This window comes from Bufo bufo, chromosome 6 (genome assembly GCF_905171765.1).
Source record: "Bufo bufo chromosome 6, aBufBuf1.1, whole genome shotgun sequence".
NCBI classification, from domain to species: Eukaryota; Metazoa; Chordata; class Amphibia; order Anura; family Bufonidae; genus Bufo; species Bufo bufo.
The window spans coordinates 358082986-358096381 of NC_053394.1; positions in this window are offsets into that span (position 1 = coordinate 358082986).

The window sequence follows — 13396 nt, forward strand, 5'->3', positions numbered from 1 at the left end:
ACCTTCTTTCCTCCAGACTCAGGAAAACTTTTTTTTTCTTTACTTTATTTCTGATGTTCACTTTTGGGGGTCTGATCCCCTCTGCAATGCATTACAATACATCTGTATTGTAATGCATTGCCTGTTCGTGTACTACAGTGAGTAGTACACTAACAGGTTGCCTAGGACACCGGGCCTGAGGCTGGATATTCTTGGCACCCGTAGACAGGGCCGGCTCTATCATAAGGCAGCCCAAGCGGCTGCTTGAGGGTGCAGAGAAGGGGGGGGGCAGCGCCGGGGCGGAAGACAATTAACATGCTAACTTACTGTGTGCCGAGCAGCCGTCACTGTCTCAGTCACAGAGCGAGCGGCACGCAGCTGACAGGCTGAGACAGCAGCCGCAACAACACACTCTCTGAGCTACGAGATCCTGGTGTATTTAAATCTCATTTAGCATGTCTTTCAGAAAAGTTTCTCCTGGGATTCAAACTCGCAACCTTTCACATCAGAGGCAAGGCAGCTATGAGAGCTGTATAGCCACTTACTTAAAATAAATGAATATAAGACTTCTACTGTAGATAACTTTGATACCTAGTGTACATACACATGACAGCTGCCCCAGCACACTGTGTATGGATGTAGCAGAGCTGGGTGTGTTGGGGTAACTGTCATGTGTATGGTTGTACACTAGGTATCAAAGTTATCTACAGTAGAAGTCTTATTTTTATTTTTTAAGTAACTGGCTTAAAAAAAGCTCTCATAGCTGTGTGGGTAAGTGCTTTGCCTCTCATAGAGAAGGTCATGGGTTCAAATCCCAGCATAAACTTTTCTGAAAGACAGGCTAAATAAGAACACAAGCACCAAATCTTCAACACTAGAGGCTGGTGGGAACACAGGCCGGAAGAGGCCTGCATCGCATTGCTGTCATGGAGGTAAGTATAAAAAAGTTTTTTTTGTTTTTTTAAAATACCGGACTGCTACTTTACTGCCACGGGGGAGGGGGGCTATTGGCGCCATGATACTGGCACATGGAGGGGGGAGGAGAGAGGCACTTGATACTGGCACATTAGGGGGCAGGGGGAGAGGATGGCACTATGATATTGGCACATGGGGGGGGGCAAGAAATGGATATGAATCATGAGGGGCAGAAATGTGAAATGATGGGGGGGCAAGAAATGGACATGAATCATGAGGGGCAGAAATGTGAAATGATGGGGGGGGGGGGGGCACCAAAATGTAGATTCGCTTGTGTTGACAAAAATCCTTGCACCGGCCCTGCCCGTAGAAGGCATTTCCCGATGCCGTGCAAGGCATTGGACAGCCTCTGCACGACATTGAGCTGCCTTCCGACACATCGAGTCCCCGCCACAGCAGCGCGGGGACTCGATGCAATCACTCACTCGACACAAACCCCTTCTATGTCGCGGTCAGCGCGGACCGCGGCATACAAGGGGTTAATCCGCCAGCATGTGCTTTTACAGCGATGCCGGCGGATACAGCAGGGGCCCGGCTACCACGGACTGCCAGGCTCCTGCAGTGATCGCGCAGGCACCATGACGTACTATTACGTCAAATTGCGGGAACGCAGTGGTTCCCATGACGTAGTAACATAGTACATAAGGCCGAAAAAAGACATCTGTCCAGCCAGTTCGGCCTGTTATCCTGCAAGTTGATCCAGAGGAAGGCAAAAAAAAAACCTGTAAGGTAGAAGCCAATTTTCCCCACTTTAGGGGAATAAAAAATTCCTTCCCGACTCCAATCATGCAATCAGAATAACTCCCTGGATCAACAACCCCTCTCTAGTAGCTATATCCTGTAATATTATTACACTCCAGAAACACATCCAGGCCCCTCTTGAATTCCTTTATTGTACTCACCATCACCACCTCCTCAGGCAGAGAGTTCCATAGTCTCACTGCTCTTACCATAAAGAATCCTCTTCTATGTTTGTGTACAAACCTTCTTTCCTCCAGACGCAGAGGATGTCCCCTCGTCACAGTCACAGTCCTGGGGATAAATAGATGATGGGAGAGATCTCTGTACTGACCCCTGATATATTTATACATAGTAATTAGATCTCCCCTCAGTCGTCTTTTTTCTAACGTGAATAACCCTAATTTTGATAATCTTTCAGGGTACTGTAGTTGCCCCATTCCAGTTATTACTTTAGTTGCCCTCCTCTGGACCCTCTCCAGCTCTGCTATGTCTGCCTTGTTTACAGGAGCCCAGAACTGTACACAGTACTCCATGTGTGGTCTGACTAATGATTTGTAAAGTGGTAGGACTATGTTCTTATCACGGGCATCTATGCCCCTTTTGATGCAACCCATTATCTTATTGGCCTTGGCAGCAGCTGCCTGACACTGGTTTTTGCAGATTAGTTTGCTGTTTATTAAAATTCCTAGACCCTTTTCCATGTCAGTGTTACCGAGTGTTTTACCATTTAGTATGTACGGGTGACTTGCATTATTCCTTCCCATATGCATAACTTTACATTTGTCAGTGTTAAACCTCATCTGCCACTTATCTGCCCAAGCCTCCAATCTATCCAGATCGCTCTGTAGTAGTATACTGTCCTCTTCAGTGTTAATTACTTTACACAGTTTAGTGTCATCTGCGAGAATTTATATTTTACTATACAAGCCTTCTACAAGATCATTAATAAATATATTGAAGAGAATAGGGCCCAATACTGACCCCTGAGGTACTCCACTAGTGACCCAGTAGTACGTCAAAGGTCGGGAAGGGGTTAAAACAGGTGTAGAAAATGATGAATGAGAGGGGCCTGCCGGCCCATCCACTTACCCGCCTGCTTTTTTAGGTTACGGCTACAGAGCTGTGCGAGGGCTATTTTTTATTTTTTTTGCAGGAGGATCTGTAGTTTTTATTGATACCATTTTCTAATCACTTTTTATGAATTTTTTTTTGGTAGGTGAAGTGATGAAAAAATGTCGAATTGGCTATTTCGATTTTCTTTTTTTTTGTTATGCTGTTCAGGATAAATATTTTTATATTTTAATAGTACGAGCATTTTTGGATGCAGCGATGCCCATGATGTTTATTTTTTTATGCTAGAGCTAGAGGGGTGATATAAATTTTTTTTATATGATATTGCTTCTTGTATTCTGTATTGTATATCTATGCATTACAGAATACAGGATTCAGTATATTCCAATGCAGTGCTGCCACCTGCAGGCCGGCATTGGAATATACTAGTAATCATCCTGGAAGCCTTGTGTATAGAGTTAGGGCTCATGCACACGACTGTATGTATTTTGCGGTCTGCAAAAAATACGGATGATGTCCATGTGCATTCCATATTTTGCGGAACAGAACAGCTGGCCCTAATAGAACAGTCCTATCCTTGTCCGTAATGAGGACAATAATGGGACATGTTCTACTTTTTTGCGGAATGGACATACGGAAACAGAATGCACACGGAGTAACTTCAGTTTTTTTTGCAGACCCATTGAAATGAATGGTTCTGCATACAGTCCGCAAAAAAAAACTAAACGGAACGGATACGGAAAGAAAATACGTTCGTGTGCATGAGCCCTTAGGCCTATCACTACACTGCCTGTCCAAAAAAAAGTCACCACCTGGATTTAACTAAGCAAATAGTTCTGAGCCTCCTATTGGATAATTACTGCATGGACGATTATCTTTCAGCTGGCAACAAGTTATTTAACCCCAACTGGTGCAATGAGTTTCTTCTCATTTCTTAAACAACGATGTGGAAAGACACATCTCGTGATCGTGGAAAAGATGTTAGTCTGTTTGAGAAGGGTCAAATCATTGGCATGCATCAAGCAGAGAAAACATCTAAGGAGATTGCAGAAACGACTAAAATTGGGTTAAGTGCTGTCCAACGCATTATTAAAAACTGGAAGGATAGTGGGGACCCATCAGGTATGCCCTTCGACGGATCACTGCCGTGGACCGCACAGACATGTTCAACTAGGCGGGGAGACCCCCGTCCCGTTCTAATGGAGCCCAGGTTCTCTCGCACCCGCTCAAAAAGAGTGTTATGGACTATTGATACAAAATGGATACTTGCTTGTTGAGGACTATGTTTAGCTAAGATGGCAGCCAGGCATTCAGCCAACACCTATAAACTAGAATCTTACTTTGTGTTTTATCATGTGTTTCTTTGTGGTTTCCGTTCAGCTCAAGCAAGCAGTTACAAAGAAAGAAGAAGTAACGGTTTCACCCACGAGCAAGGGGGGAGGAATTTCCTCTGAGCCGTCAAGGTTACAGAAAAGTATAGAGTTCGTAGCCAATAGAAAAGATATACTCTATCTTTCACACCCCCCCCTCCCACTTCTTCATGTCGTAAAACCTATGTATTGTCTGCTGTTTTCAGAAAAAAAAGCAGAGATCCTGTTATAACTCCGAGCAGTGGGTTGTCTCAGATTTGATCTCTCCGTGCACGTACATTAATTAATTTGGAGCAGTACATCAACCGAACTGGCAGCTTGGCCAGAACCAGAACAATTTTGGCGCCCAACGTGGGGCTCGAGGATTGGACCCTCTGTTCCCGTACCCCCAGAGACCAGACGAGGAGAGGCGCACTAACGGACACCGGGATCGCAACCCGTGATATGAGGTAAGAAAATTGAGTCATCTTGCCCATAAAGTGTCCCCTGTTGTAGCCTCTTGGTGTTCGTCTGAGGGAGGGGTGCGGAAGCAGTCTGGGACGTCCTCGAGGGCATGAAAGTAAGAACCCCATATGTTTTTTAAAGTCTTGATGTACTGTGTTGTGCCTATAAGTTGTGAAGACCCTGTTGACAAGTATCACTGACTGAGACACGGAGTTCTCCTGTGTGCCTGTATCGGAGTTCAGCCCGGTGTCTGACTCGAATCTCCATAAAGGGGACGATCACAGAAGGGGGGAGAGCGGTTCGCGGTAGCCCAGAGTGTGCTGACCGGGACTCAAAGGTCTTCACGTCCAGTGATTACTCTATACAGAGGTCTTTAGGCGGCTTCAGTAGGTACGAGAGATAATGGGAAATGAGGAAAGTGTCCCGAAGGGCTACTGTTTACCTGAACAGTACGTGGCGGACAGGAGAGGCAAACGTTTCATAAAAGGATTAACTAAGTTGGAGAAGAGTTATAGTGTCTGTAAAGGAGGCATCCTTTGTAGTGCCACCTGGCAAGTGTTGTTAAACGAGAAGAGGGGGAAGTTAGAAGATGATAAATTGACAGACATGGTCCGTGTGTGGTTGGACTGTAGTAAAGAATTTGAACAGACCGGGGGGGGAACTAAATTTTGATGAGAAAAGACAGAGATATTTCTGTAAGCCTGGTGTTGCATTGATACATGACTTGCCACCACCTTATAATGGCGCCGGGAAGAAAGCAGGTGGGTGGACCTGCAAAACATGTGGTCAACAGAATCCCTCCTCCCGTGATACGTGCCTTCCCTGTGGGGTTCCCCACCCACAAAACCACACCTTGGTAACTACTCCCCAGCACGTCCCATCACTTCCCGTGTTAGCTACAGCGCCATCTTGTCCCCAGGCAACGCCCATGAACGGACCTTTAATATCATTCGGTCCGGACCCCCCCGTCACTCCTATGTCACCCTTGCCCGTTCCTACTACCTTGTACCCCATGGTTAACCCGGACGGTACATTCATGCTACCCCACTCACCTGCCACCCTTACTCCTATAATGGTAGGGGGGCAACCTGATGAAGCAGAACAGGGGGATGCAGACGGTGCTGCAGAATTCACAATGGGCATACAAAATGCACCGGGTAATATGCAGACTCCTTCGCGGGGTACCCCGACAGACTACGGTGATCCGCCAACTTTATCCCTGGCACCACAGTGGACTGTGCCCATGGTCGTGCGCCCATCACGACGTTCACAAGATCAAATACTGCAGGGTCAGATTACAGAGTTACAAAAGAACTTACAGAAAATTGAGCAGGGAAACCTGGAGACACTGAAAGAAGCCCTAGCACTTAACCGGCCACAGGGACCACCAAAATATGTGTCTGTGTCTTTCACCCCACAACAGTTATTCACCATAGTGAATTTACTCCCTGACCCTGAGACCCATCCCATGCCCTTTTTCAGGAAACTGTCCCAAGTGCATCAAACCTATGGGTGCACATGGTCGGACCTGCAAAGTATAGTGGAAAACAAGACAGGTGAATACTCCACACTGATAATGGATCAAATCCACATCCCTGAACTTAAAGGTGCTAACTTTGACCCCCGGGATCATGAGTCTGGAGAATTCTTTATAGAACAACTACAGAAATGGGCGAAAGCAAGATTAGCAGACCAATCCACGACATTACAGGATATGACACAGGAAAAAGTTGAAACTGTCGAGAAATTTGCTCAGAGGATTAAACAAAATTACAAAGACATGGGTTTTAGTCAGAATGAGCCTGTTCATCTCAGACTCTTGGCCCGCTCGTTTGTCGATGGCCTACGACCAGAGATAAACAAAGCCCTTGTGACCTGTCGCCCCGAGTGGAAATTCTTGACACTAGATATGTTGGAGCAGATTGCAAAGGGTCTAGAGAGTAACACAAAGAAAACCCGTGCTGCTGTGATAGCCGTAATGTCAGGAGAAGATGGTGGAGAACACCCACCCCCTTATGTCTGTTATGGGTGCGGCAAGCCCGGTCACATAAAACGACACTGCCGTAGCAAACATCTGTGGCCAACCAATCAACGGCGACAGGGGGGCACTCAGCCCCCTTCATCGCAATAGGACGCTGGCAAACCAGTGCAGGGAGGGGACATTCCATATATGACAGTCTCTACCCCCCCTACCGGTCCCACCCCTCGAGTGACGCTCGAGGTTGCAGGGAAGGAACTTTCATTTCTTGTGGACACTGGTGCAGCCCGCAGTGTATTATGTGAGACTGCCGTACCTCATTCTTGGCTCACTGACATTCAATTACCTTGTTCTGGACTAGAGGGGGTTGTGCAACATAACTCCGTGACCAAGCCACAGTCACTTCTCCTAGATTCTCCCGGACTAAAACCCCCCAACTCCACCTCCCTGCAGGAGTCATGTCGCAGTTTGTTGTCAGCCAAACATGCCCCTTCAATCTGTTAGGCTCTGATTTTCTTCAGAAAATCCAGGCTAACATACAGTTCAAAGAGGATGGAACAGTCACCCTCGGTACAGCCCTACACCCGGAGGATACTTGCCTCCTTATGGCATTAACCACACTTCAGGACGCTGACTCATATGAACAAGGGGATTCGCTGCAAACCATTTTGCACCTCATCCCCGATACTCTCTGGACCAAAGGACCCCATGATATCGGACTCCTCAATGTCCCACCGGTCACTGTGACCCTGAAGGATCCCAAGGTTCTGCCATACAAAGCGCAATATCCGCTTTCTATCTCACAACAGGATGCTATTACCCTCCAGATGCAGGCCCTCCTGCAGAATGGGGCAATCAAGATCACTACTTCTCCCTGTAACTCACCCCTTTACCCAGTACGGAAGAAAAGGGAGAAAGGACAGCCTCCAACGTACCGCATGGTGCAGGACCTCCGAGCTGTCAATGAGGCTACTGTTCTTGAGACACCTATTGTCCCCAATCCGCACACACTCCTTGCTGGCATTCCACCCACTGCCACTACTTTCACTGTCATTGATCTGGCCAATGCATTCTTTTCTGTTCCCTTACATGAGAAATATCAGGTTTTTTTTGCTTTCACACATGCAGGCAAACAGTACACCTGGACTGTTATGCCTCAAGGGGCTCAAAACAGCCCTTCCTGCTTCAGCAAGGCTATGTCCTCTGTTCTGCAACCCTGGCAAGCAGATCACCCGGATGTGGAACTCCTCCAGTATGTGGATGACCTTCTCCTCTGTGCGGTCTCTCCCCAAATCTGCATGACAAAATCTGTCTCACTTCTCCAGTTTTTAGCCTCTGCTGGATGTCGAGTCTCACAAGCCAAACTACAACTGTGTCTCCCCAAAGTTGTCTTCCTAGGTCATTGCATCTCTCAAGGTCACAAGCACCTAACTAAGGCGAGGAAGAAGGCTATCTCTGACATCCAACTCCCGGACACTCCTCATCAGCTGCAAACCTTTCTGGGACTCATCTCCTACTGCAGGCCTTGGATATCTGATGCTTCTGTCCTCATGCAGCCCTTATATGACTGTATACCTCGTAATGCTGCTACTCCTTTCCAGATGACAATGGAGGCCGGAGAAGCTTTTCAGTCATTGAAGGCCGCCATTGCATCTGCCCCTGCTCTTGGCATCCCCAACTACAACCTTCCTTTCCGGCTGTATGTCATGGAACGCCAAGGTCACGCCACTGGAGTCCTCACTCAAACTCATGGTGGCCGCAATCGACCCTTGGGTCACTATTCTAAGTGTCTTGACCCGGTAGCCAGAGCTGCCCCTTCCTGTGTCAGAGCTATCCATGCTGCCAGCTCTCTTCTAAACGTCACATCTGACGTTGTGCTGGGTCATCCCCTCACTATTCTGGCTCCCCATGACATTTCTGCCATCCTCCAGCAGACTCCACCTAAACACCTCACTGCACAGCGCCACCTCCGGCTTCAGTGTAGTTTGCTTCTGCCAGATATTGTCACCATTCAGAGGTGCCACATCCTCAATCCTGCTGCACTCCTTCCTCTTCCAAGGGGGGAGTATAATGGAGATTCTGAAGATTTTATTGATCTACATGCTGAAGAGGATCTTCAGGAAGAAGAACTATGGGCCTCAACCGACTCTCTTTACAAGGAACAAGAACATGATTGCATCACAATGATGGAAGCTGAAGTAGGGACACCACCATCAGTCCAAGACACTCCTCTGACAAACCCTCATTGGATTCTCTTTGTGGACGGCTCAAGGTACGCCGATGACAAGGGGAAGTTCCATACAGGCATGGCAGTCACAAGTGAACATGAAGTACTGTGTGCAAGACAATTGCGCCCAGACCAGTCAGCACAAGAAGCTGAACTCATTGCCCTCACTGAAGCCTGCCTCATGGCAAAAGACTCTACCGCCAATATCTACACAGATTCTAGATATGCCTTTGGAGTGGTTCATGACTTTGGACTAATATGGAAGGCCCGGGATTACATCACAGCTGCAGGAACCCCGATTAAGAATGCTGCAGCAGTAGCAGCCCTAATGGCAGCAGTACTCCTGCCCAACCAAGTGGCAGTGATCAAAGTAAAGGCCCATACTCGAGCTGACACCCCTGAGGCCAGAGGAAACGCCCTAGCTGACCAAGCGGCCAAGGAAGCAGCAGTGAAAGAGGAAAGAGTCCAGTCAGACCAGATTATGATAACACAGGAAGACCTGGAACAAGAAGAAATCACATGGGACCTACTGCAACAAATGAAGAAACAGGCCACTCCCAGGGAAAAGGAAATCTGGCTGAAAGAATCAGCCCTCGAAGAAGAATCTGGACTCTGGATACAAGGAAAGAGAGTCTGCCTACCCAGAGCTCTTTATCCCCTAATAGCCTCAGTGGCCCATGGGCCCACCCACCAATCCAAAACCATCATGAAAGAACTAATTGACAAAATATGGGTGGCCCCAGGGATAACCCCTGTCCTGGTGAGACATACTCAAGCGTGTCTCATCTGTGCAGAGTGTAACCCCGGCAGAACCGAGCCCACTCCCAGAAAATGTCTCCCGAAAGCCTTATATCCCTTTCAGAGGATACAAATCGATCATATCCAGATGCCAATGTGCCAAGGGTTTCAATATGTGCTAGTAGTGATAGACTTGTTCTCTGGGTGGCCAGAAGCCTACCCCGTCCGAAACCAGACAGCAACCACTACTGCAAAAAAACTGACGCAGGAGCTTGTCTGTAGGTTCGGAGTACCTGAGGTCATTGAGAGTGATCAGGGCCCAGCATTCACTGCTAGTCTAACCCAAGAGGTCTGGAAGATGGTAGGGTCACACCTGGCGTATCATACCCCATACAGGCCCCAAAGCAGCGGCAAAGTCGAAAGATTGAACGGGGTGTTAAAATCTAAAATGCTGAAGATGACCAGGGAGACAGGGCTTAATTGGGTTCAGTGTTTGCCTATAACCCTCTTTTCAGTTAGGCATACACCAAGGCCCCCACACAAACTAACCCCATATGGGATCTTATTTGGAACAGGGCCAAGAATGGGACAGTATTTCCCACAACAGTTACAAATGCATTATGAATCTGTTGCAAAATATGTGATGGCCTTGAGCAAGCAATTGTCTAATATACATACACAAGTTTTCTCTTCCATTCCAGATCCTAACTCCCTGGAGGGAAGCCACACTCTCAAACCTGGAGAGTGGGTGGTGGTCAAGAAACACGTCAGAAGCACCCTCGAACCACGATACGAGGGACCTTACCAGGTGTTGCTGACCACCCCAACCTCTGTGAAACTCGAAGGGAGACCCACCTGGATCCACGCTTCACATTGTAAAAGAGTGAAGGCTGTCCCACCGTTCCAGGAACCATAAGCCATGAGGATTCACATACTGATCATGACTTTGACAGTGGGCATATCTGCAGTATTCACGCCACTGGGTGATGAATGGGACAATTCACTGATACGGCACCATCAAATTTTAGTCCAGGGGTTGAAGGAGACTGAAACTCTGAGAGATTGTTGGATCTGTACCCACAGTCCCGTGAGTTCAACCAGTATGCCTTATTTTGCAATACCCCTGGACCTTTCTGAACTGATTGACCTGTCTAATTCTACCATCTTTCTCACTAGTATACACCAAGTTAAATCCAGTACAAACAAGGACAGGGAAGTAGCCTTACATGTTGCAGGGTGGGCAGATGCCCCATGGCTCATGATAAACAGATCAGGACCCTCGGTAGATCATAGCTCTACTCCTTGGCAAGAGGGACACTGGGCTAATGTCACATGTTTTCCTAGCTGGACACACTGTTATTGTCTCCAAGTACAAACCAAAGGTATGACATTTAGTCCACACATACACTCAGGTTGCAATGATTCAAAAACAGACAGCCACGTGCAGTGTATTGGTATAGATGCTGTGAACGGAAAGGACCTACCCTGTAACAACCGTACTGTACAGGATCTCCGGACAGGTATATTAGCTAACGACACCGAAAGTCAGTCAAAAGGATGAGTTGGCGAAAGGGACACAATTAGCCAAACTGATTACCCGATTATTCAATGGCACAGCAGTAGCAGTTCCAGACGACATATACTTAGTTTGTGGACACAAAGCATACAAATGGTTATCCGAGAATGTCACAGGACTGTGCACCATCGCCAGGCTTACTCCTGCTACCTTTATAGTACCACACTCTGAAATTGACATAAATGCAGTACCTAAACACACCTTGTATCGTAGGGCCAAAGATAACACACCCAGACCAAATGGCAAGCCACATGTAGTAGAGATGAGCATTACCAACAAAATTGTTAGTTCCATCTTCATATATCCCATGATAATGCAGATGTGGGATCATCTGGTAGTAGCAACAGACTACCTGGATGACCAAATATGGGAGGTGATGAGACTTATGAATACCTCAAACATTGTGCAAAACCAGTTAATCATCGTCACCAACCAACACACATTAGTTCTAGATTATGTTACAGCTAAAGATGGAGGTATGTGCCAGATTGTGGGACCCTCTTGTTGCCATTACATAGACCCGCAGGGTAATTTGCAAGTTAAGGTGGATATAGAGAAGATGGCGGATTTAAGAGATAAATGGCTGGATGCACATAAAGCTGATAAAGATACATGGTGGTCTGATACCTTCTCTTCCCTTAACCCCAATAACTGGTTCAAAAGGTATTGGGGGTTGGTTCATGGGAATTGTCCAAGTAATATTGCAGGTAGCCCTAATAATATTGGTGATATATGTAGTGATTAAGCTCGTTCTTATTTGTGTGACCCGCTTTTCAAAAAGAATGAAGAAAACTGATGAACGACCTATTATGCTCCTCTACGATGAGGAAGGACAGAAGGAAACATCGTTCAACACAGCTCCCCCTCCTCACAATGATGCCTGGCTGAGATAGGGTGAGATGAATCCCAGGGTATTACCACAAGTCCGAGCAACCGGGAGCCTACCTATAAGGGGTAGGTTGTCGCCACTGCGGGTGAAGAGGATACGAATGGTATGCCCAGGGGATTCGCTAGGCGAAGGGAAAGTCTACAATCAAGTTTCCAAGGGGGGACTGTTATGGACTATTGATACAAAATGGATACTTGCTTGTTGAGGACTATGTTTAGCTAAGATGGCGGCCAGGCATTCAGCCAACACCTATAAACTAGAATCTTACTTTGTGTTTTATCATGTGTTTCTTTGTGGTTTCCGTTCAGCTCAAGCAAGCAGTTACAAAGAAAGAAGAAGTAACGGTTTCACCCACGAGCAAGGGGGGAGGGGGGAGGAATTTCCTCTGAGCCGTCAAGGTTACAGAAAAGTATAGAGTTCGTAGCCAATAGAAAAGATATACTCTATCTTTCACACCCCCCCCTCCCACTTCTTCATGTCATAAAACCTATGTATTGTCTGCTGTTTTCAGAAAATAAAGCAGAGATCCTGTTATAACTCCGAGCAGTGGGTTGTCTCAGATTTGATCTCTCCGTGCACGTACATTAATTAAATTTGGAGCAGTACATCAACCGAACTGGCAGCTTGGCCAGAACCAGAACAAGAGGTCTTATAGTTTTTCCAATATAGAACATCCGACATATACAAATAATGACATAAACCACAAAAGACGTACGGCAAGTAATAAAATCTTTAACTTTGTATATGACCTCACCGAGTTGCAACATCTTGCTCTGTGAATTACCGACCAGCAGTGAAGGGCATACCCGCTCCCCAGCCTGCCAACCTTCATGTTACACAAATGAATAAAGCATAGAAGTGAATAGAGCATGCTGCGAGTTGTAGTTTCACAACAGCTGGAGTGCCGGAGGTTACTGAACCTTGTCCTAGCCTATCAGGGATGCTCAATCTGCGGCACACCAGCTGTTGTAAAACTACAACTCCCACAATGCCCTTCTGTAGGATGATAGTTGTAGGCTGTCAGAGAATGATGGGAGTTGTAGTTTTGCAACAGCTGGAGGGCTGCAGGTTGAGCATGCCTGCTATAACTGGAGGCAAATCACATGGACAATAGAAGGACGCAGATCATCATCTCCCTTTCCTCGCATGCTAACCTCTGCACAGGTCACAAAGCATGCCCACAACATGAAGCATGCCCACAACATGAAGCATGCCCTCTCCCACAGAAGTCAATAAGCTATGTCCTTCTGGTTTAGAGTTTAGGATATTTTCTATGTCCTTCTGGTTTAGAGCAGCAACAGCTTGGACAAGATGGCTTTCCCCATAATCATGTATAGAAAACAGCCGCTGGATAAATAGTCCTGACAAGCATTAAAAACAGCGGAGGATGAGCGCAGTTATGAGACGT